At 44.0% G+C, this 22,692-nt stretch overlaps 1 long non-coding RNA gene and 1 other non-coding gene across 25 annotated transcripts in view; one reads left to right on the forward strand and one right to left on the reverse strand.

Annotated features, from left to right (window-relative positions):
• Positions 1 to 1,337: 1,337 nt before the first annotated feature.
• Positions 1,338 to 22,692, reverse strand: part of LOC103787793 (uncharacterized) — a 118,815-nt gene continuing 97,460 nt past the window's right edge. For 22 of the 24 annotated variants that reach the window (XR_013526364.1, XR_013526366.1, XR_013526359.1 and 19 more), the window contains 3 exons: positions 16,863 to 18,162; positions 12,050 to 12,496; positions 9,987 to 10,403 (listed from right to left, as the gene is read on the reverse strand). This is a non-coding gene — a long non-coding RNA (uncharacterized LOC103787793). Of the gene's footprint in view, positions 4,094 to 9,986; positions 10,404 to 12,049; positions 12,497 to 16,862; positions 18,163 to 22,692 lie in introns of those variants that run through there. The other 2 variants (XR_013526367.1, XR_013526353.1) reach the window with 2 other exon arrangements.
• LOC118147596 (small nucleolar RNA SNORA72) lies at positions 4,162 to 4,288 on the forward strand. The gene has a single exon (XR_004734039.1). It is a non-coding gene; the product is annotated as a small nucleolar RNA SNORA72 (small nucleolar RNA).

Below are 22,692 nucleotides of genomic sequence, written 5' to 3' on the forward strand. Positions count from 1 at the left end.
GATGTCCCAGGCAGAGGGAGGCAGCAACCTCGAAGACTCTGAACTAAAAGTGATGCAGAGAGAAGAGAAGCACATTGAAGAGACTCTTCATGACTTCCCTCATCCAAATTCATTATTTAGAAATAACCAGTATGCTGTAATCATACTGTGTTCTGTGCTTTACACTTCTTCTAATTAATCCTCATAACAACACTTGGAAGTTGGCATTAGTACAAAAGAAAGAAACTGAGGCTCAGAGACGTGAAGCAGTTTGGCCAAGGTCTACAACCAGTAACGGTTATTGTCAGAAGAACTGAAATCCAGATGGGTCCCACTTCAAATCCTGGGCTATTTTTCCCTGTGTTCACTGCCTCTCCAGTAGCCGCCTAATTTTCCATGCCATAAAACCTAAGTTTGAGGGGAATCTTCCTTGGCTGTAGTGGCTGAAATCAGAACCATCCTAATTTCACAAAAAAGTCCAGGTCTGACCACCTGTTGAGAGTCTGCCCACAGCCAGGTTGTCCAAGGGCAGACCTCACAGGACACACCTGCTGATAATGGTTTCTACAGTTGAGCCTGTCTCTCAGAGCTTACTGTGGAAGCTGGAGGTGTCTTCAAAGACACCTGCTTCAGCCTCTAAGCTGCAAGAGAAGAACCACTCTCATTGCATCTCCCTCAGCACTTCAGGGAGCAAAGGAGCTCATTAATGATCATGGCTGTGGTTAATACTGTTGTGGCAGTGATAGGCAACCAGCTACCACTCTGAGCTCTAATGCTGATGTTTGCTTAGGAACTCCATGGGCCAAGGGAGCCTTATCTCTCTCCACACAGGCATCAGAAAGGATATATCACTACATAGAGGAGATGTAGACAAGTTTAGTTATCTTATCACTCACTTTCAAAAATGGACTCTAGTCCCTGCCCTAAAAATCTGCAAAATGAGACAACCTATAATAAATTGATGGGATTTTTACTTTTAGCTAGGATGGTCGTAGACTTTTCCAAAGCTGGACACTTCTAAGAGTGAAAGAGGGTAGTATTAATAAAAAAAAAAGGCATAAAATAGTCTTCCTTCTACATCTCAGATTCTCTAGGAAAATTACCTTTTAAAAAACATATTAGTTGGCCACCCAGTAACTGCTATTAGATGCATTACAATGTGACTTAAACGAAGGAAAAGAATCTGGATAAAGGAACTGGAGACAGGAGGATACATCAGCCCAGGGAAGCAACCACACTGAAGTTACAGGTGATGCATAAGTGTGTGTAATATGTCCAAACAGTGGTAACATTGACAAGTGCAAGAAACAGAACACACAGAATAACTGGTAGTACAAACAAGTATCATTTTGCCCAGATTGCTCTGTCAAGAGAATTTATTTTCATATAGGATGGTGGTTGCTATACTTCTGGGTTTTCATTATTTGCAGGTAATACAGCAGTCGGGTTGCCAACTCTCAGCAATCTATTGCTGCATAATAACAAACTGCCCCAAACCTTAGTGGCCTAAAGCATAAACATCTATTATTGCATAGGTCAGGAATTCAGGAGTAGCCCAGCTGGGTGGATCCGACTCAGGGTGCCTCATCAAGTTGCAGCTGAGATGTCAGCTCAGGCTGTATCATCTGAAGGTTTGACTGGAGCTGGAGAGGTTTTTTCCCATGCTCACCCACACAGCTGTTGGCAGTGGCCCATGTTTCTTCCCTAGCTGTTCTTCACTGTAGGACTGCACACAAAATGGCAGCTTATTTCTTCCAGATCTAGTGATCCAAGAGAGAGTGACCGCAATAGAAAATAGTGCCTTTCAGAAATCAGTCTCAGCATTGACTATAATCACTTCTGCTATATTCTGTTGTTCACACAGACCAGCCCTGGTACCAATCCTATACTGTCATGCAAATATCACCATGTAGAGATCACTGAAGATAATCTTGGAGTCCAGCTACCATACCAACTTTTAACTGTGCTAATTTTTTAATCATCATCTGATATAACAATTATAAATAAATATAAATAAAATTTTGATTCTAAAATACTAAGAAAGATATAATGTTGGCATAGGACAATTTTTTTACATTAAAACTCTTATATAAAAAACAATACATTTTCCTTACTTTTAAAGTTTCACCAAGAATAGTTATGTATCTGTTTTATTTACCATTGCTTATCTCCCCAACTAGAACCGACATTTTATCTGTCTCATTGATATCCCCAGTGACCATACCAGTAACTGACATAAAGTAGAAGACGTGTAAATATTTGTGGAATAAATGAACAATGAACACTTCACTTTGGATTGGTAATTAGTAGCAGAATAAGGTTTGGAAATAAAGATATTGGGACCCAATCCTGAGACATGCTTTTTGTTCAAAATAGCAGAACTGGTCCAGTTGACTACACTAAGAGCAAAATCAGGGCACACAGCCTCTAGAGCAACAAACTGTGGCAGAGGCAGAAAGAAAAGCCACCCACGAGATAGCAACCATGATACTTTTCTGTGACTTCAAAAGGTCAACCTTCTTTGGAATGACATTCATGAGATTAGTCTTTTAGAGGGAACCGGGGTGAATGATAGGTGGAGACATTGAGAATGCAGTTCCTTGTCATTGGCTGAATTTCCATGCCTGATGGTACAATTAAGGCTAGAATGGGTTTAAATCCTTACCCAGGGTCACAGAGCTGGATTCCAATGAGGTCAGTGGTTTCTCCCATTCCATGTTCTTTGATAGTCTTCACCACTGGAATCATTCCCATCCCCCCCTTCACTACTCCCACTCCAACACAGAAAGGCTCAGCCCAGGGCAGCCACTGGCTCCATAGTACATTTGACTTCCCCTCGGCCCCACTCCTCGGTGGAGACCCAAGGAAGCTCACACCACCAGGACATCCCTAGTGACCCAGCCTCTTATTCCAGACAGGAAAAGGAGACAATGCAAACATGAGCTCAGCGTTTTTTACTGACTAATTCTTCCTCCCCAAAAAAAGGTTAGTAAATATGAGTTCGAACGTAACCTAAAGACTTGCTTAACAAAGGGGAAAACCCACCAGCGTTTCTTAATTCTAATACACCTTGTGTTATGCAAAAGGCATGTTTTAAAAAAATGAATTAATTTTAAGACACACACACTAGTAATTTAAATTCACTAGAGAGTTAGCTATTTAGAGGAACCCTGTTGTAAATCCTTTCACAAACTGAAGAACATTTAAGTAATTACCCTCTAATTTATGTGCTCTGTAAGGTCAACTATTTAAATGTCTGGTTTTCTTAATTCAAGGCACACCCAAATGCATAGAATGTCTTTAAAACTCATTATGGCTGACAAATGTATTTCTTTGTTTTAACAGACAAAACTGTATTTTGGTGAAATAGGCAGAAGATACCTATTATTCTGGCAACTGTTTAAATACTCACTTATTGCAAAGAGGACTTCTGTGCAGGTGATGGAGAATGGATATGATCAAGAATCAAACTGTCTTACATTTAAGAACACATTGTGAACACATACATGTGAAGTCTTTGTAATTTGTATGCAGTCCTTAAATCTCTGTAATTCATATTCAATGTAATCCTGATTTATTTAGTGGTTAAGCATGTGCTTTTATTTCTCAGCAAAGTTAACAAAAAAGCTATCAACTAGCATAGGTTAATAACAGGAATAGTTTTAAATGTTTAAAATATTTGGAATATTAGAAAACATTATTTAAAATATTCAATGAATAAATTGTCTTTTTTTTTTGAGACGGAGTCTTGCTCTGTTGCCAGGCTGCAGTGCAGTGGCACCATCTCTGCTCACTGCAACTTCTGTCTCCTGGGTTCAAGTGATTCTTCCGCCTCAGCCTCCCAAGTAGCTGGGACCACAGGCGTGTGCCACCATGCCTGGCTAATTTTTGTATTTTTAGTAGAGATGGGATTTCACCATGGCCAGGATGGTCTCGCTCTCTTGACCTCATGATCCGCCCGCCTCGTCCTCCCAAAGTGCTGGGATTACAGGCGTAATAAGTTGTCTTTCACATGTTGTTAAGCCAAGATCAATAGACTCAATGAAAACTTCACTTCTTATTGGTGACAACATGGCTTTGCACGCTTGGTGTTTACTTGGTTGAAGAGAATGTGCTGTGGAGGAATATACCAGAATTCACACGCTCAAAAGAAACACACTGGGGAGTAGATGGAAGCTTCTCCTGAGGATATCTTGCTGTTCTAATTTTATAATAGGACAGGCTAAAGATTGGCTGTGTTAAGAACACTCACATTTCCCCAGTCCTAATTCTTTCCCCAGGTCTGGTTTTATAAACGCTGGTAATAAACTGTGTCAAGAAGAAGGTGTTTGGCTATCAGGGTGAATAGCTTGGAAAGAATGTCAGCAGATAAGAGGCAGTGCTGCCAAGTTCTGAAAGCAAGGCTGCGAGTGCTGTAACCTGGCCAAGGGGCAGAGCCCCAGACACCAGACCAGGACCACCACACATGCCTGCAGGATCCCCATTCACCTGGAGTCCAGCACAAATGGCACCCTCTAGAGCACAGGGCAGGGACCACCTCTCACATAGGTAACCCACATCCCTGGAGGCAGACCATAGCCCTGCTAGTTCCTCCTCACAAGTTCAATTCCACAAGAATGTGATCTAGATACAAGGTGAGGGAAGAGGATTGGTTTGACCCTTTCCATTTCAACCCAACCATACTCGTTAACACAAAATGCTAGCTACTCTAGACCATGGAGCTTTCTAACTCTTCTAGACCACTAGCAACTTCTCCACGCCAAATGTCAGGGCTGTCTAGGGGATGTCACCTTCCAGGGTGAACCCAAGAAGTAGCTGGCAAAGCTGGAGACTGTAGAAGGAGCAATAGACAAACAGCACAGTGCTGTTCACCTGACTCAGGCAAAACCACGGGTTTTAAAAGTCTGAACTGTACAGGGGCCAGGTTCAAACTAGAGGCTGCCAAAAACTGGCTGATATGAGGGGACATCAGGGGCCCATCTATAATACACGGCAGCTTCCTAAGAGAGCAACATGCATACTCAATCTTGTAGATAAGTATGTTGATGGCTGCTTGATTCTTTTTGCTCCATATAATAATATCATCGTCATCATCATCACTGTCACAGTTGACAGATTTTTAGCCGTCACACATACCAGCAGTGTTCTGAGTGTTTTGCACACATTCATTTAGTGTAAAGCACAAAATGAGTTGCACACCAGCCCTCTGTGCATTCCTACCTCCAATCCTCACAACCTCCTGTCTTGTTCCAACCACTGCTGCGTGATCAGCTCTGTATAGGCTGCAAGCATTTCTGCACGGGTGCAGCCCTTCACGACAGGCTCTGCTTCATGACTGCTCCTTGCACTTCTTACCTCCTGCCCCGGGGGATTCCCTGGTGTCACAGGTGAACCCATAGCATCCTACTCAGCACTCCCACATGTGCAACTGGGAAGTGCAAGGGTATTGCCCATCCAAGACGATAGATGCACAGTTCTGAGGCACATGTCTTAAGGTCCTGGCAGCAAGCAGCCCAGCCATGCACCGTGGTCACCTCAGTTAGTCCTTCCCACCCTCCAGGCTTCCCCCTCCCAGCTCTTCCCTTCTGTGCCCTAAGATCTCATTCCCACAAACTATTCACATGTTAACCTTTGACTCCTCTGCTTTCAGGGGATCTAAGCCAGGATAGTTGACATTTTGGAATGAATGTTTATGTCACCCCAAAATTTCAGGTGGGGCCTTTACGGGGTAATTAAGGTGAAATGAGGGCATAGGGGTGGGACCCCCAATCTGATAGGATTGGTGTTCTTATAAAAAGAGACCTCAGAAGGTGAACTTCTCTCTCTCTCTCTCTCTCTCTCTCTCTCTCTCTCCCCTCTCCCACATACAGGCACACAAAGAAGAGTTCATATGAGGACACAGTGAGAAAGCAGCTGTCACAGGAAACTAAGAAACCCATCAACCCTGGCAGCTCCTTAGTCTTGGATCTCCAGCCTCCAGAATGATCAGAGGTACATGCCTGTTGCTTAAGCCACCCAGTCTATGATATTTTGAATGGCAGCCCTGCGAGACTAAGGTGATTGGTAAAAGGATATCCCTGGAAAGAGTATGCTTGGAATAAAATACTAGAGGTGGGTCACTGACCAATCAATCAGATGGCCATAAAGATGCCACTGCTGTGGTGAGTGGGTTTGTACAGGCAGTCCCCACGACTCTTGTCTGTGATTGATTAGGATGGGGGACAGGTGATGGTGAAGCATCAGGTTGGTGACAATCATTAAAAAGGAAATGACACATGTCATTCATTCTGCATGTATCACACCCATAAAATGAGCAACAGCAACCTTGAACCCTGATGTAAAGTATGGACTTCAGTTCCTAACAATATATCAATATTGGCTCATTCAGTTGTAACGAATGTAACCCCCAATGCAAGACATTAATAATAAAAGAACTGTGCATGGGGGTGAAGGGAGGGGTACATGGGAACTCCCTGTACTTTCCGTTTTCCTGTAAATGTAAAATTATCCTGAAAATTCTATCAATTTGAAAGATAAAATACATTTGAATAAGAGGAAGTTAATAAAAAAGAAAACAACAGGCTCAGATGAGTCAGCTCTCACCTCAATGTGGACTCAAAATCACGGTCAAGGTCTTATGAAGAGAGGCAGAAGTGCATAGAAGACTTCATCCACAGGCAGGACGGGCCTGCTATGTGAAAATTAGGGCACTCATAGGAAAGCATAGGTCCCTGAGACCTTGCAGAGGCCAGGGAGGTTGGTGAATGAGTTGAGTCTGAGAATCTTGAATGTCAGATCCACTAAACTCTCTGTGCTGGCACAAGCAATGCCCTGCTCTCTGATGGAAGAGAGAAGCCTTCCCCACCTGGAAACCTGCGGACATCTCACCTAGAACATGCTTCTCAGACAACAATGCCTGTCCTCCTCACGATCTGTTTCTGTCCCATCCCCTTTGCCTCAGCAGAGCCTGTGTGAAAAAATAAAGTCCTTGATGTGAATGGAAATGACTCATGCACTGAAAGGATGGCAGGACTTGGTGGATATGTACCAGCAGAAACCAGAACGCAAAGGCACAGGGCAATCAGGTTGTAGGGCTGGTTGGGGAGGAATTGTTGACATAGCCAATCACTTATGAGTTCCCACACCTGCTTTTGATGGTTCCTTGAAGATAGGACAAAGTAGGTAGTGATATACAGCAAAAAAGGGGGGGAAATGACCCAGTGCGGTGGCTCATTCACATCTGTAATCCCAGCACTTTGGTAGGCTGAGAAGGGAGGGTAACTTGAGGCCAGGAATTTGAGACCAACCTGGGCAACATAAGGAGCTCGCATCTCTACAAAAAACAAAATAAAATAAATGAGTGAGGCAGGGGTGGTGCAAGCTTGTAGTCCCAAATACTGTTGCAGCTACTTGCGAGGCTGTGCTGGGAGGATGGCTTGGGCCCAGCAGTTCAAGACTGCAGTAAGCTAAGATTGTGCCACTGCACTCCAGCCTGAGTGACAGAGAAAGAGAAAGAAAGAAAGGAAGGAAGGAAGGAAGGAAGGAAAGAAGGAGGGAAGGAGAGAAAGAAAGAAGAGAGAACGAAAGAGAAAGAAAGGGAAGGAAAGAAGGAAAGAAAGAAAAAGAAAGAAGAAAGAAAGAAAGAGACATGCAGACATGGCAGAAGATGTGACAGGGACACAGTGAGGATGTTGTGAAAGATTGATTAAAGCGAATAGCCTGGTGCCATATGCAGTATCTTCACAAGATAGATCAAGTCCTCAACATTGGAGCAATATGTCACCCACAGCAGTGGCCATCGTAACACACATCCTTTGGTTGGCCCTCCCTGTGTCCCTGTCGCACCTCTCCTGATTCTCTCATGCTATCTGGGATCCCATTCTAAGATAAGCAGCTCAGCCAGGTGCAGTGGCTCATACCTGTAATCCCAGCACTTTGGGAGGCTGACGCGGGTGGATCATAAGGTCAGCAGTTCAAGACCAGACTGGCCAACATGGTGAAACCCCATCTCTACTAAAAAAATACAAAAATCAGCTGGGCATGGTGGCTTGTGTGTGTAATGCCAACTACTTGGGAGGCTGAGGTAGGAGAATTGGTTGAACTGGGATCCAGGAGGCAGAGGTTGCAATGAGCTGAGATTGCACCATTGCACTCCGGCCTGGGCTGCAGAATGAGACTCCAGCTCAAAAAAAAAAAAAAAGAAAAGATAAGCAACTCAGACAGATAGATCCATTTGTCCACACTCCACCTTGGGGAGCACCTGGGTGGATTCTGTTGTTATCCCTATTTTGCAGATGAAGAGATTGCATCACAGAGAAGCTGACTAGGTTGACTGAAGTCACACAGCTAATGAGTGACTTAGCAGGGCTGTGACTCCAGGCCACCTGATTTTCAAATCTGTACCTTTCACCATGATGCTTAGTTAGTCAAATAAGACAGGACAAGCTGGAGAAACACAGACCTCATTCCTGCACATCCTAACCCACAAATTCTGAAGTCTTGAAACAATTTTCTCAATGGCCCCAGTCTAAAATTTTTCATCTAATTTTAAAAAATTGGAACTCATGTTAAATCATCCAAATAATTTTTCCTTTGCTTCTCTTTTCTCTGACTCTATAGATCCAGTTTCTCTTATTTCTCTGATACTTTACCATCTTCTCCTCAACGATAATAAAGCCACTTAAATTATTGCTAAAAAGTTAGAACTTTAAAGCATCTCAGAAAAAAAGTACTATTCAAAGAGGCCGAGCAAGTATTTTGAGCAGCTAGACTGTCACAGGTAGTACTGGGCACATGAAATGGATATTTATTGATCTAAACCATGCCCAAGGACCAAAGAATACATTAGTTAATTGTTTTCATTGACTTCCCTTTGAAAACTTTTTATTTCAGAAGAAAAAACTCTTACCGAAGAAAAATAAGCATTATTCTCATTTCAAAAAGAAAATGGAGTAGCAAATATCTGTGTCACTTGGAAACTTCTTTTTTTTTTTTGTTTTTTAAGGGCATTACATAATGGTAAAAGTGGAAACTTCTTCCTTGGCTTCATGGTACCACTTTCTCTAGCGTCTGCTACTTCTTAATTATTTTCCTGGACACTTTCGCTGCCTTACACCTTCTCTGACCATGACCATCCCTCAAATGTGGATCCACCTTGGGAATCTGACCCCCGCGCTTGCCCTTGTTGTGCTCACTAAGAGGTCTGTCAGCTGGGTGAAATGACTCACACTTGTAATCCCAGCATTTTGAGAGGCCGAGGCAGGATGATTGCTTGAGCCCAGGAGTTCAAGACCAGCCTGGGCAACAGAGAGATTCTGTCTCTACCAAAAATTAAAAAAAAAAAAAATTAGCTAGGCATGGTGTACACACTTGTGGTCCCAGCTACTCAGGAGGTTGAGGTAGGAGGATTGCTTGAGCCAGGGAGGTTGAGGCTGCAGTGAGCTATGATAAAAAAAAAACAAAACTGCACTCCAACCAGGGTGACAGAGTGAGACCCTGTCTCAAAAAAAACATTAAAATTGAAAAAAGAGGCCGGGTATGGTGGCTCACACCTTTAAGCCCAGGGCTTTGAGAGGCTGAGGCGGGTGGATCATGAGGTCAGGAGTTCAAGACCAGCCTGGCCAACATGGTGGAACCCCGTTTCTATTAAAAATATAAAAATTAGCTAGGCACGGTGGTGCACACCTGTAATCCCAGCTACTCAGGAGGCTGAGGCAGCAGAATCACTTGAACCCGGGAGGCAGAGGTTGCAGTGAGTCAAGATAGTGCCACTGCACTCCAGCCTGGGTGACAGAGTGAGACTCCATCTCAAAACAAAAACAAGAGGCCTCCTATACTCCACAATCCCTCATCCTGGGTCCCAGCCCCCAACACACACACACACACACACACACACACACACACACACACGTGCGCGCACACTTCAGCCAAACCCAACTACTTACTGCTACTTACTAAGACATCAAACTCCTCCATGTCTCTGTTCCATGCAAGGAAACAAAAAGGGATTTCTTTTCTTCCTTCTCTTTAATTCTTATGCATGATCCCCAAGGTTTACACACGATTTTAGAGGAAAAGTTCATTTCAAGGACAAAGAAGTTTTTTCATCTCTCATACAGTAGTCCTGCACCTGCATGCTCAAAGCCAGTCGGTCCTCAACTGCTCTGCAGTTCAGCACCAACCATGGGGAAGGCTGCATCAGATGCTGGGCCTAGAAACGTCTCCCATCACTTCTGCTCACATTCCATTGGAAGGAACTCAGACACTCACCAGCAAGGGACTCTTGAAATATAGTGTCCAACTGAGAGGTCACATACTGGGCTAGACCATTATGTTGAAAGATTGGGAAGATAGATTTGGTAGGCAGCCAGCTGTCTGCCCACTGGGACGTGTTCACAGTTCTGGGGTTCATGGTGTAGCAGAAGCTTTAGTCCAGTTTCCATAAGAGAAATAAGGAATAAAGGGGAAAAGAAGACCTGATTAATTCAAATAAACGATAAACATAAAACTATTTTACCTAAGTACAAGACTGTAAGTCTGAATGTTCCACATATTTTCTTCGGATCTCTGTTTTACTTAGAACAACTTTTTGAGAATGAAAGGCACAACACCTTTCTGAGCATATGGCCATGGGACTCATCTAAGAAGAGTAATAACTACTAACGAAAATGTTTCTGCGTGACACAGAGGGTCAAGGACATACCCAGGATGCCTCCAAATCTGAAAACGATGCCAAGTTGGAAATCAAAACAAAATCTAAGACTCTCCAAGGCAAAACATAAGGGCCTTAGACACACATATGGTTTCCATCTCTAGCTGAAAGAGCTGGATCTAAACGGAGTTTCAAAGCACATATGCAGTTTCATAAATAGAATTAGGTATATCAGGATACCTTCCAACCCAGAAGTTTAGCAATGTCCTTTGCACAACTAAAGATCTGCTGTTCTGAAATCTAGTCTTTGCTAAAGTTTCCTGGCTGGTCTTGAATCCTCATAAAATTTGGTTTTCACATGTGTTGGGGAAGCTTTAAAGAGTTGCTTTGTGAGAAGGCTAATGAGAATGCCAGAATTTTCATTTTAGGGTAAAGGGTATAAACTAAGCCATCCATAATTTGAACATTTGAAAAAGATCTTCAAAACATGACTTTTGGAACTGACCTCTCAATAAAATGTACTTTCTGTCCAAACAGTTTGACCAATGAGACAGTAATCTTAGTTTAAACTAAGCCATTGCTATTGTCAGGAAGAATTTACAAAATCTAGAATTGTAGCTCTTTCAGATTTCATTGTCAAAATGCAATACCTAGCCTGCACTAAGACCATAAATCTGAAAATATAAAAGAAAATTTAAAAATTATGAATCTGAAGTGAGAACCTAATTGTTTCTATTTTCTCCAAATTTATTGAGCCACTGGTCAAGTCTCAATTTTATCAAGGTAATGACACACACATGGAGAAGGTCCTAACTGAGAGATTTTGTTTTCAGAAAGTTTATATCCTGCCTATTTCATTTTATAAGATGTGGTATGTACACACACCACTTCCCAATAACCCTCTGTTTGAGGTAGGAGTGTTGTGATGATTTGCTTTTCAATCACTTTCGGTTTGGGATTGGGTCACTTATTTGCTCAAACTCATGATGCAATTCTTATAATTGCTATGGTCCTAGGGAAAAAAGAAAGCTAGAATCATGTTACCCTTCAAATTGGTCAGTTGACCCAACTTTCATACTTTTTGTAAATTTTTACCCAACCAGCACTAGATAAATAGAATAGTTACTCAAATTATTCATGAAAACAATTCCATTTGAGCTCTCTCAAATTAACTATATAAGCTGTACCAAAAAAAAATCCTCTAAGAATTCTCAACCTGTTCATTTGCTTGACAGTAATTGTCTGGATTAGTTAATCTACTCTGTGAGGCGAAGGCTGGAAGCCAGCCAGTGTGCAAGCCTTGTGGTTAACTTTTTGAAAATTTGTTTTCTGTATGAAATCAAGATAGTGCAATTGCTAGGTGAATTTAAAATTCTTTGAGACTCAGCTACAAAGGTAAGGTGAAGGATGTATAAATACCTTTTTGCCAATATACATGTTCTCCTCTGGAGCACAGGTTCTCTTGACTTACAGGATTTGACAGTTGGAAGCATCCTTCATTCACTCTCTCACTTACAGTTAATGACAGTGAGGTTGAGAGAGGTGATGTCGCTTGCCCTATAGGGTTCACAACACTTTCTGACTCCCATGCCAGTGCTCCTTATCACACAGTCTGCTGCCAAACTCATCCCAATATTCATGTTGAGGAAAGCTAGAGTTGTGGAAATCCTGAGATCACATTGTCAATGCCAGAATAACTTTAGTTTGTAGTTGAGCATTTGAAAAGCTGACAGGAAGTCACAGAAATGGAAAATGTGGCCATTTCAAGACACTGCCGAAGGAAGAGGAAATTCTCAAGGGAACAGGCTCACGCACAGGCTGCTGTTCTTCTGAGATAAGCTAGCAGGAATCTTCCTGAAGAGCATCCTGGAAAGAAAAGGAAAGATTTCTTTGCTTATTCTCTCCTTTACCAATAAGAGAGGTAAACGTTGGCAAACCAGCAACATGGAGAATTGGCATACTAGTTCCGGGAGCTCTCACTTATTCACCTGTCAGAGATGGGTTACTGAACACAGTTGGCAATGCCTGAAGCTCCTTGTTGGGGGAACAAGTCATGACCAACCTTTCCCTTTCTGAGAGGTGTCCGATGAAGGAGGATCCTCTCAGTCTTTGAAGATGAAGCCCCAAGAATCAGAGAAAGGTGGCATTTAGTTAGACAGGACCTCTGGCTCTTTGGTTAGGAGTATTAGAAAGAGGTTTTCTTTTAACAAAGGACATCCCCTTATATCCCAACACTGGTTTCGTGCTGCGTTCTAATAAAGGGGTTTTCCAGAAGCAGCGCCAGTAATGCACCAGAGCAGGACTTTTCACTTGCATTTTCATGGGTAGTTAGGGGTCTTCAGGAGCCTCGGAGATGCAGGGCTGCTGTTCTGTGACTAGAATGTCCATGCCCGCAGGAACTGGATCAGAGAATATGGAATAGCGGATTAAACTACACACAACATATGCAGGCTTAGCTGCCCCAGATCTCGCCATGTGTGTGCCAGGTGGTGAGCTGCATTAGATGATACTAACCATCTCTTTTCATGGCCAGAATCTCCAATGATAACTGATATGTTCACTCTCTTAACTCATGGCCACCATTAGATCAATAAATATTCACTTTATGCTTTATTAGGCACTCTGTCGGTACTCTTTAAGCTTCCAAGAGTAGAATATGATGTTAATTCTCTGCTATCTGAATCTTATTGGGGATTTCCTTCCCTTCCCTTCTCCTCTTTCTCCAACCCCTCATCCCATTTTGCCAAGATTAAGAAGAGATTCACAGTAGAACAGAACGGACACCGAGTATCTTCCATGGATTTTTGAGCCTGGTGTGATATGTGTTTAATTGTTATGTCTGGTGATTACTAATGGAGACAGAGCCTCAGATTCTCCACTGCTTTGAAAGGCGGAATGGTAGCATATGGATTCTGCACTGCACTCTCCTTTTAACTAACCTGCGGGAGCACCTGTGTCAGGCTGAATTGTTCCAGAACAGCATATCAATTAGGCAAGCAGAGGCTTGAGGGGTTTTTTGCAAACCTTCCTACCAAACGCTTCTCTCCAATTTAGTCTGTGGGTCTTTCTATTTCAGTACCTGTCACCTTATTACCTACTCTCTTTGAAATGATGACCACTTAAGGAAAAAAACAACAGAAATTAGTGAGGAACGCAAAAGAAAAAAATCATCTTTCTTCTTCCAAAACATCCTCTGACCAGCAAAACTTTGGAAGCTACAAAATATCCAGGAATACTCCAGTGGCAGAGCTGAATAAAACCATATAAATTTCCATATGATCTGTGTTTGCTGGGACACACTGTGCTAGGCTATAGTAACAAACAAAGGCCAAAGTAGCAGGGGTTCAGCCTTATAGAAGCTTGTATCTTGCTCATGCAAAGTCTGGTGCAGGTCAGCAGGGCTCTCTTCCATCTGGTGTCTTAGAGATCGAAGGTCTTTCCATTCTGCACTGCTATCACTTCCACATCAGGCTCCCAGGAGGAGAGAGAGCATGGGAGACTCTTAAGTGCCTCAGAACACAAATGATATGCCTCTTTACTCAAAGTCCACTGGGCAATGCTCGTTAGATGATCTTGAACTACTTTCAGGGCAACTTGAGTCTCCCCATGTGCTCAGGAATGAATACCCGGATGTGGTAAGCACTAGGTGTCTCTACGGCTTCCATCATATTCTGTGGAGCAGGTGTTTATATTTACAACCATCTTCACAATTTTTAGCAACTGCCACATCTGACAAGAAGCCAGTCCCATTGCTTTAGGACCTCCCAGTGATTTCACCATAATCCCAAGGCCCTGCCTCCCAGGCCCACATGAGGGACCAGGATTTCTCATCACCGCTTTCAACAGATCATGGCACTGGTTTTTGACCTGGAGATTTAGATTAACTTCTGCTGCACCAATACAGTCACCAAAACATCAAGAGTAACAAGAGAAAAAGACTTAATTCTCCAGGATCTCTTACGGCATGAGAAATCAGATTTTGGGGAAGAAAATACTTTCATAAATTGGTTGGGTATAAAAATCACAAATGTTGAGGAATCATGTGTTAGACATAAAGCTGAAGTTATCCCAGAGGAGGGAGAAAAATGGCAAAAAGGGTGGGCCTTTTCTAATCAAAGACTAGGGGGATTCCTAGGAGGGGGTCCTATCTTGGAGAATGATTCTCCGAGAAAGCTGCTAAACTGAGAGCAGGCTTGAGAATGACCTTCCATGAAAATAATGGCGTGGACCAGGAAGGTGACATTCAGGCACTGAGGTGAAGGGAGGCTGAAGGAAGAAAGCATTAAGGAAAAGAAACTGCAGGAAGGACTCTGAGTTCTGCCAAGGCCATGGAATGAGAATTCCAGTCAAATGTGACCAGATCCTCTAGGGCAGAGGCCCAGCTGACCCCTGGCTCACACAGTAAAGAACTTAATTTGACTGGGTATGGACTGGTGAAGTTCTCCAGCCAAGCCACAAGAAAGGAGGAGTAGCTGGGGCAGAGTAGTTGACTCGTTTCATGCTGCCCTTCAGATGTCCCAACCTTACATCTCCTGAACACTTGCAGTGAAAGTAACCTACTTTCACATCTTAGGGGACATCCCAGTTGGTCTTATATCATATGGGAAATGCATTTCGCTTCCTCCAGCTCCCCTCCCCTCTGCTGTACACACACACCTTGACAACTAGGACCTAGAGAAATGTGCCTTCTCCCCAGGACTCAGCACTGCATCTGGCCTATCATGGATACTTACTCACCTTCTTCCCTAACCTATCAGGTGGAGGTGGCGACAGTGATCATACAGGATACAGGAGAGACAGTGCGGCATAATGACTGGCAGCAGGGATAGGGCACGTGGTCACACTGGTGTGGACCTCAACTTTGATCCTAATTTCTAGGAAGAGCAATCATCTCTTAGGGCTGTTTTGGAGACTAAGTGAGAAAAAGAATATAAAACTAAGAGTCAGAGCCAGCATACAGTGAGCCTTGGAGAATGTTGTCTGCTTGACTAGTTGAATGCCCTCTGAGAGTGTGGACAATAGGAAAAAAAGAAAAGCTATCTTGGAGGTGAATCACCCAGAAACCAGCCCAGCTGGGCTGGGGAAATATTAGGAAATGAACAAATCAGCACCGGGAACCCTCCAAGTGACCTGGAGCAAGACAGTCTCTCAACATGAGAAAGTCCACTTTGTCTTAGGGAGAGACTTAACAATGATTGAGAAATGCAGGCATCAGCCAAGTGAACTGGGAGATGTAAAAAGGCAGGGGAAGGCAGAGGCACTTCACAGAAATCTGGAAAATACACAGACAGCAGAGATCATCAGTGGTGGCCAGTGTGTTCCCTATTTCTGCTATAGTACTTGCTTTTTGCAGTCACTGGCTGACAGTGTAGAGACAGCTACGTATGGCCCTCGACCGAGGCCCAGCCCATGGGACGTAAGTGAAAGTGTGTGCTGTAGCTTCTGGGAACCTTCTTTAAGAGACAGCAGGTGTCTGCCCTTTGCCACGTCTCCCTCATTCCTCTTTCTTGCTAGCGGGAATGCAGGTGTGATGGGCAGCGCTACAGCAGTCATCTTGGACCTAGATGTATCCTGGGGAATGGAAGCACGTGTGGAACCAGAAGAAAGAAGAAGCAATGAGCAATGGAGGCCAGACACCCCAGTGTCCAGTGTGTCAGATAAGCAAAGTCGCCCTCACTCCAGAGGAGACAGAGAAAGAGGGGAGGAGGGTGTCCAGATTTTTATGTAAGAAAGAAATAAACCTCTATCTTGCCAAAGCCAAGTTATTCTGGATCTCTCATTTTATGCACAGTCCAACTCAAACCTCAAAGGTAGTAACTTACTTTACCTATGTGGCCGTTGATGACATTTCCACTTACCAGCCTTGGCTGTTCATTATATTTCTATTCAATTGTTCTGGGATGCTAGCATTTATTATAACATTAATCTTATTTTAACAGTGTTATAATCTCACTCCCATTTAACTGCTCTTCAAAATGAAGATTGAATGTCAGTTCTACTATTGTCCATCTTGCCTGGATCCTGTAACAGTTTTCAGAGATCTATTTTTCAAAAAGCGAGGATGGAGGGAGCAGAAACAGAGCTTCTCAATTTTGCCTAGAGCTGGCCTAAGGAACACCTTATTCCGCAGAGGGAACACATACAAAGAAAATATTATTTGAAAAGGATTCTGGCCTCCCTTCATCCAAAAGAATCATCTCCTAACACAAAGTTGGCATTCTCTGTTACTCACCCAATGTAAATTGGTTTTCCTTCTGGGTGAGCAGTGATTTGCAGAGATCACCGGGTGAGGGGCAGCTCTTGATACTGGGCCAGGTTGGCAGGGGCGGCTCTGCACGTTCAGACAGCTCCTCTGCCTCCGTGGACCAGGAGAGACCCCCTACTGGCTCTCTGGATTGTGCTACTGACCCAGGCTGGAGAATGAGAAAGGAAGGCATGAGAAGTGATCCCAGCCAGGTGGTGCTCAGCCCTGCCGCATGTCATCATCTTCCTGACTGATGGGAGGTCACCTGGTAAGGGCCGGGGGCCCCCACCCCTCAACTGTGACTGCCTCTGTCGGGCAGGCCTGGGATTTGAACTGATCTGTTATTTAGTTGGAAGGGGTATTTTTAACACCTTGTGTGTTTAGGTTGCTTTATTCTTTCACCAGCCTTCACAGGTATGAGTCTAGGTAATCTTCATAACAGCTTTTGGAAAGTAGACCTGGAGGATATGTTTTCAGTATTTCCAATGGAGGAAATCAAGGCTCTGAGAGTCGCCTCCTATAACTTCTGTAGCTGGAGCCCTGCTCCCTCTTGCCTGGCCTCAGGACAGCCAGGAAGCTGGGACAAGTGCATCAACAGCAGCTGGGAGGGGAGGCTGGCAAGAGACTCTGGGTTTCTCCCTGCACGCTGCCTTCCCTGGCACAGCCTTTGCTTGAAGTCCCCAGCAGGCAATGCCAGCCCCAAAGACAGAGACCTGGGGCTTCACACTTCACCTCGCCTGCCCCTCCGAGGGCCCAGCAATTACTCGAGAATCTGACTTTGGTGATTTAATTGCTTTTTCCTTAAAGATGGAGAATCTATGTAATTTCTCCCTTTTTTCTTTTACTACAGCCGGAGTGGTAAATGCTACCTACTGCCAACAAACACGAGCATCCACTCTTTCTTCAATGCCTCTTCCGTGAGACATTTGAACTGAAATAAGAGGTGTATCATCCAGAATGAGTAACCAAGGGGGCCAAGAAAGGCCTAGACTGAAGAAACAAGTTAACATGTGAGAGTTCTCCAGCACAGGTCCCTCCATGGAGACGCAAGTCAGCCATGCAGCCAGGGGACGCAGATCCACAGCTCTCATGCTGATTCAGGACTGTACAAGCACTGCGGAAGCCAGGGAGCCGGTGTCCTGAGCATCCTGGCACTTCTTTCTATGTGGGCACAAATGAGCAATGCGCACCAAGCTGCACCGTCTCCTCTGCTGCGATTTCACTGCCGAAGAGCCGAAGAAGGTTAGGATGCAATTAACAGAGCAGAGTGACCTGTGACAGGGTTAACCTGCGGAGCAGAAGCAGCCATAAATCAGCATCCTGGCCTCACGCACACACCAGCAGAAGGAATCACGTTAGGGGCTTTAAGTCAGCCAAATCAAAAGCGCTACCAGATCTAGAGGGTGTTTTCTTTTCTAGAACCTAGAATAGGTCTCTAGAGACAGATGGACGCTTGGTTTCTGAAAACCGTAAAACAGGGAGGCAAGATGCAATATGCACAGAGAATTAATGTCAGTTGTGTTTTTTTTTTTTTTTTGCTTGCCAAAAAAGAGTAGATTCCTTATTCTCATGTGGTGAAAGATGTGCTCTGTTTTCTTTAAAATCTAATAGTCTTTTTGGTAACAAAATGGAAAAATATGAACCTTCCTTTGTTGCTTTCATTGAGAATTGATAAAAGCTTATCTATGAACAGACATTAAATAACCATGATGTCAAAAGAGCAAGACCGTTTGTTGAATACTTATTATGTGCTGGGTGTTAAACTACCTTAGCTCTTCGATTTTTTTCACACTTTTCAGAGGTAGGTTTAGTGGGGACCATTTTGCAGATGATGAAACTGAGGCCCAGAAAAATGAAATACATTTTCTAAAGTCACACAACTAATTAGTGTAAGAAATAGAATTCCACGGTTCAAAAGATACAAACTGGAAAATTATCATTTACCATTGACTTTTCATACCTCGTCACATCAGAATTGGTAAGAATCTTACATAGGGCAAAGGTGTCATGGTATAAACCACTTGTTCTTTTTTTTCTTTTTTTTTTTTTTGAGACAGACCCTCACTCTATCGCCCAGGCTGAAGTGCAGTGGCACAATCTCAGCTCACTGCAACCTCTGCTTCCTGAGTTCAAGCTATTCTCCTGCCTCAGCTTCCTGAGTTGGTGGGAATACAGGTGCCTACCACCATGCCCAACTAATTTTTGTACTTTTTATGGGGTTTCGCCATTTTGGCCAGGCTGGTCTCTTAAATCCTGGCCTCAAATGATCCACCCACCTCAGCCTCCCAAAGTGCTGGGAGAGCAGGCATGAGCCACCATGCCCGGCCATCCTAACTGTTCTTGATGACTGATACTGTGCAGGCTATCTGACTTGCACTAAATTCTCATGGTCAGAACTCAGTGTGTATTGTTCTTGCTAGTACTTCATCAATCCCTCTTAGCACCTCTATATTTCCATACCCATTGTAGACATAAAGAAAGTAAGGCTCATAGTACACAATTTACCCAGTATCTCACACAGCAAAGAAGTGCCAGGGCCAGGGAGACACTGAAATGCTCTTGAATTCTAAAGCCCATATCTCTCCCACTCCTTCACACAGATTCCATCAATAGGGAAAGACAGAAGAGAGCCTGTGGCTGTACCTTCCAGATTGCTTTATTTGCTCATTTTAAAATAGAGTTAAGCCGGGTGCAATAGCATGTACCTGTAGTCCCAACTACTCAGGAGGCTGAGATAGGAGGGTCCTGTGAACCTCGGAGTTCAAGGTTATAGTGAGCGATGATCATGTCACTGCACACTAACCTGGGCAACAGAGTGAGATGCTGTCTTAAAATAATAATAATAATGATGGATTGACCAAAGTCAGTAGATAGGGAAGGAGCCAGGCAGGTAGACTCCGGTCTCGTGAACGCCTGGTGGCTAAACGTCACAAAGAAGAGAGGCCAGTACCTTGGGTGTTGAGGCTGCAAAAGGAATACCATAGCATTTCATGTAGAAAACTACACATTGATGCAGGAAAAGATTTGGATAAAAGGGGATTGGACTTTTGACGTGAAATATGAGCTCTGAAAGGCTCACAAGTGGCCAGGGTTACTAAATAATTAATCAAGAGCAGGCGGGTGGCAGTTTGAAATGTAAATGGGATGAAGAAAGGTGTGATGCTGTCATCCAGGAGAGGCTGATGTGGCTGGAGAGCTGAACCACCGTGCCAGCTCCCGGGAAGGCGTGGGCACAAAAGAGCAGTGAGGCCATCCGACAAAGAGCCCCAGAACCCATAATTCCTGCCTTTGACCTGCAGTTCACTTTCATGTCCCTGTCCCCAAAGAGATGTTAAAAAATGATGAAGAACTGGCTAGGCATGAGGGAGGGGAAGCAAAGCCATCTAAAGAAGTACCTGTGTCAGGCAGCAGCCCACACACTTGAGAACATCTTTAATTTTCCTATGTTTTCTTGTCTCTTAAAAAAAAATGCACCTTTTGTCTGCCCTCTCTCCTCTTTCTTCCCAAATTCTCTGGAGTTCTTCCTGCAAGTGTTTCTGTGTGACTCGCTGCAAGCAAAGGAACAAAAAAGAAGATTGACAATAGGAGAAGGGGCAGGTGAGAGAGACTCCCTTTACCTTATCAAACCAGAAAATGCCATGGCGTAAATAGCAAAAAAAATAAAGTCTGCAGAAGATGAAATGTCTCTCTTCTCACTAAACAGTTTTTTTTTTTAAAAAATCTCTGTTTCAGAAAAATATGACAGCTTGGCATTCAAATCACAGCATCTTAGATCCGGAAGGAATGCTCATGCCTAGCATAGCCTGGTACTTAGTAGGTGCTAGATGTATATTCATTCTTTCTGTGTGTTCCTTTCCTTGTTTATTACACCTTCCTGCACAGGCCAGCCAACCTCCCCTTAAATTGGCTAGTCTCTCCAAGCTTCAGTGTAAGCTCTGGAAAACAGAGATAACTTTGGTGCCCACCTGGTAGGGTCATGCGTGTCAAGGGTTGAGCCCACGCCTGGCACTAGAGTGAGCTGGTGTAGTGATCGGTGTGTTTGTCACCCCAGACTTAGGAAGCAACCTGTGCACTCCTTGGTTTGTGTGGGGAAACTGACAACACGGCTGGTCAGCAAAAGCACGGGGTTCCAGGCAGAGGTGGCAGGAGATGCAGCTGATGAGGAGGAGTAGGCCAGGGTGTCTGCTGTGGGAGAAGGGACTTGCTGAGGCCTGTGGAGGTTGGACGAGGAGGCAAGAGGGTACTGCCCTGCTGGAGAGCAGGCTCAGGAGGTTCTCACTAGGTGCCCTGAGGATGTGCATGGAGGGAGGGAGTGGATAGTGTAAAGAACTCTGAGGAGTGGGGCTATTTGTGCTCCCCATCACCACCTCAGTGCCTTGGCAGGGGGCAAGGGGCTTAAGAGGGGTGGGGGCCACACTGCCAGCTCCTTCAGGGGCCAAATCTATGGAGGAGGTTTCAACAGCCTGGAGGTGGAACCGGTGTTTTCTGCTTCTTCTCCCTCCTGACAGCTGCTCCCCACCTCCTGCCCCTTTCCTTCCTCTCCATTCCTCTCATCTCCCTTTCTCCTCTCCTTTGCTTAACTTTCTTTTTTTATTATTGCATTTTAGGTTTTGGGGTACATGTGAAGAACATGCAAGATAGTTGCATAGGTACACACGTGGCAGTGTGATTTGCTGCCTTCCTCCCCTTCACCTATATCTGGCATTTCTCCCCTTGCTATCTCTCCCCAACTCCCCACCCCCTGCTGTCCCTCCCTTATTCCCCCCAACAGACCCCAGTGTGTAGTGCTCCCCTCCCTGTGTCCATGTGTTCTCATTGTTCAACACCCACCTATGAGTGAGAACATGCGGTGTTTCATTTTCTGTTCTTGTGTCAGTTTGCTGAGAATGATGGTCTCCAGGTTCAGCGATGTCCCTTGCTTAGCTTTCTTACCTTCTCTAGCAGAAAAAAATCAGAAGCGAGTCCCGCCCCTAGAAGTCTTATTTTGCAGGAAGTCATGACCCGGCAGGCCAGAGCCGAGGGCAGGAGCAAGGGCAGCTGAAAGGACGCAGGGGAAGCTCTGTGTGGTTCTAGGGGGTTCTGCTCCCATCCCGCCTCCCTCTCTTCACCCTGCTTCTCCCACGCCCATTACTTCCGATTTGGGCCAACTGGAAATCAACTGTTGACTTGCACAGCTCTGGCTACTTTCTGAATAGGATCTCATTAAAGCACACAGAAGTAATCCACTATGGAAATAAAAGTAGAACAGAGCCAAGCGCTACAGCTTTTCCTCTTGTGTAGAACAAATTGCTATGAGGCACACATTGTTCGAGATTCAAAATCCTGGTTCTTAATGCCTTACAATTCACGGAGACAATATCACCTAACTTTTAAGCTCATAGACACTTTTTTTTCCAAGAAATTATTACATGTGGTGTATATTTCTTTAGGAAGTTTATCTAGTTCGTAATTTTAAGAGTATATAGGTCAGGGCTTTTAAAACTCTGTAATTTAACTACTTCTGCTATAAAATATATGTATAGAAAAGGTATCAGCTAGAAAAATATTAATTTTGAGAAATTGAAAGCTAACTTAGATTTGACTTTGGGAATGTTTTCCAAACAAAGCAACATAATCCTAAAGTCAGAACTCAGAGTTTTTTACTATATTACAAGGAAGGCATGTAGAATTGGGTGTGTGTGTGTGTGTGTGTGTGTGTGTGTGTGTGACTTCTCAAAGAACTGTAGATTTACACATAAAGCATTGTAACCAACTTCATCCTTATCTAGTAGGCAGTGAGAAACTTACGGCTTAACATTGTGTGAGACGGATTTAAGTT

This window comes from Callithrix jacchus, chromosome 14 (assembly GCF_049354715.1).
Source record: "Callithrix jacchus isolate 240 chromosome 14, calJac240_pri, whole genome shotgun sequence".
In the NCBI taxonomy this organism is placed as follows: Eukaryota; Metazoa; Chordata; class Mammalia; order Primates; family Cebidae; genus Callithrix; species Callithrix jacchus.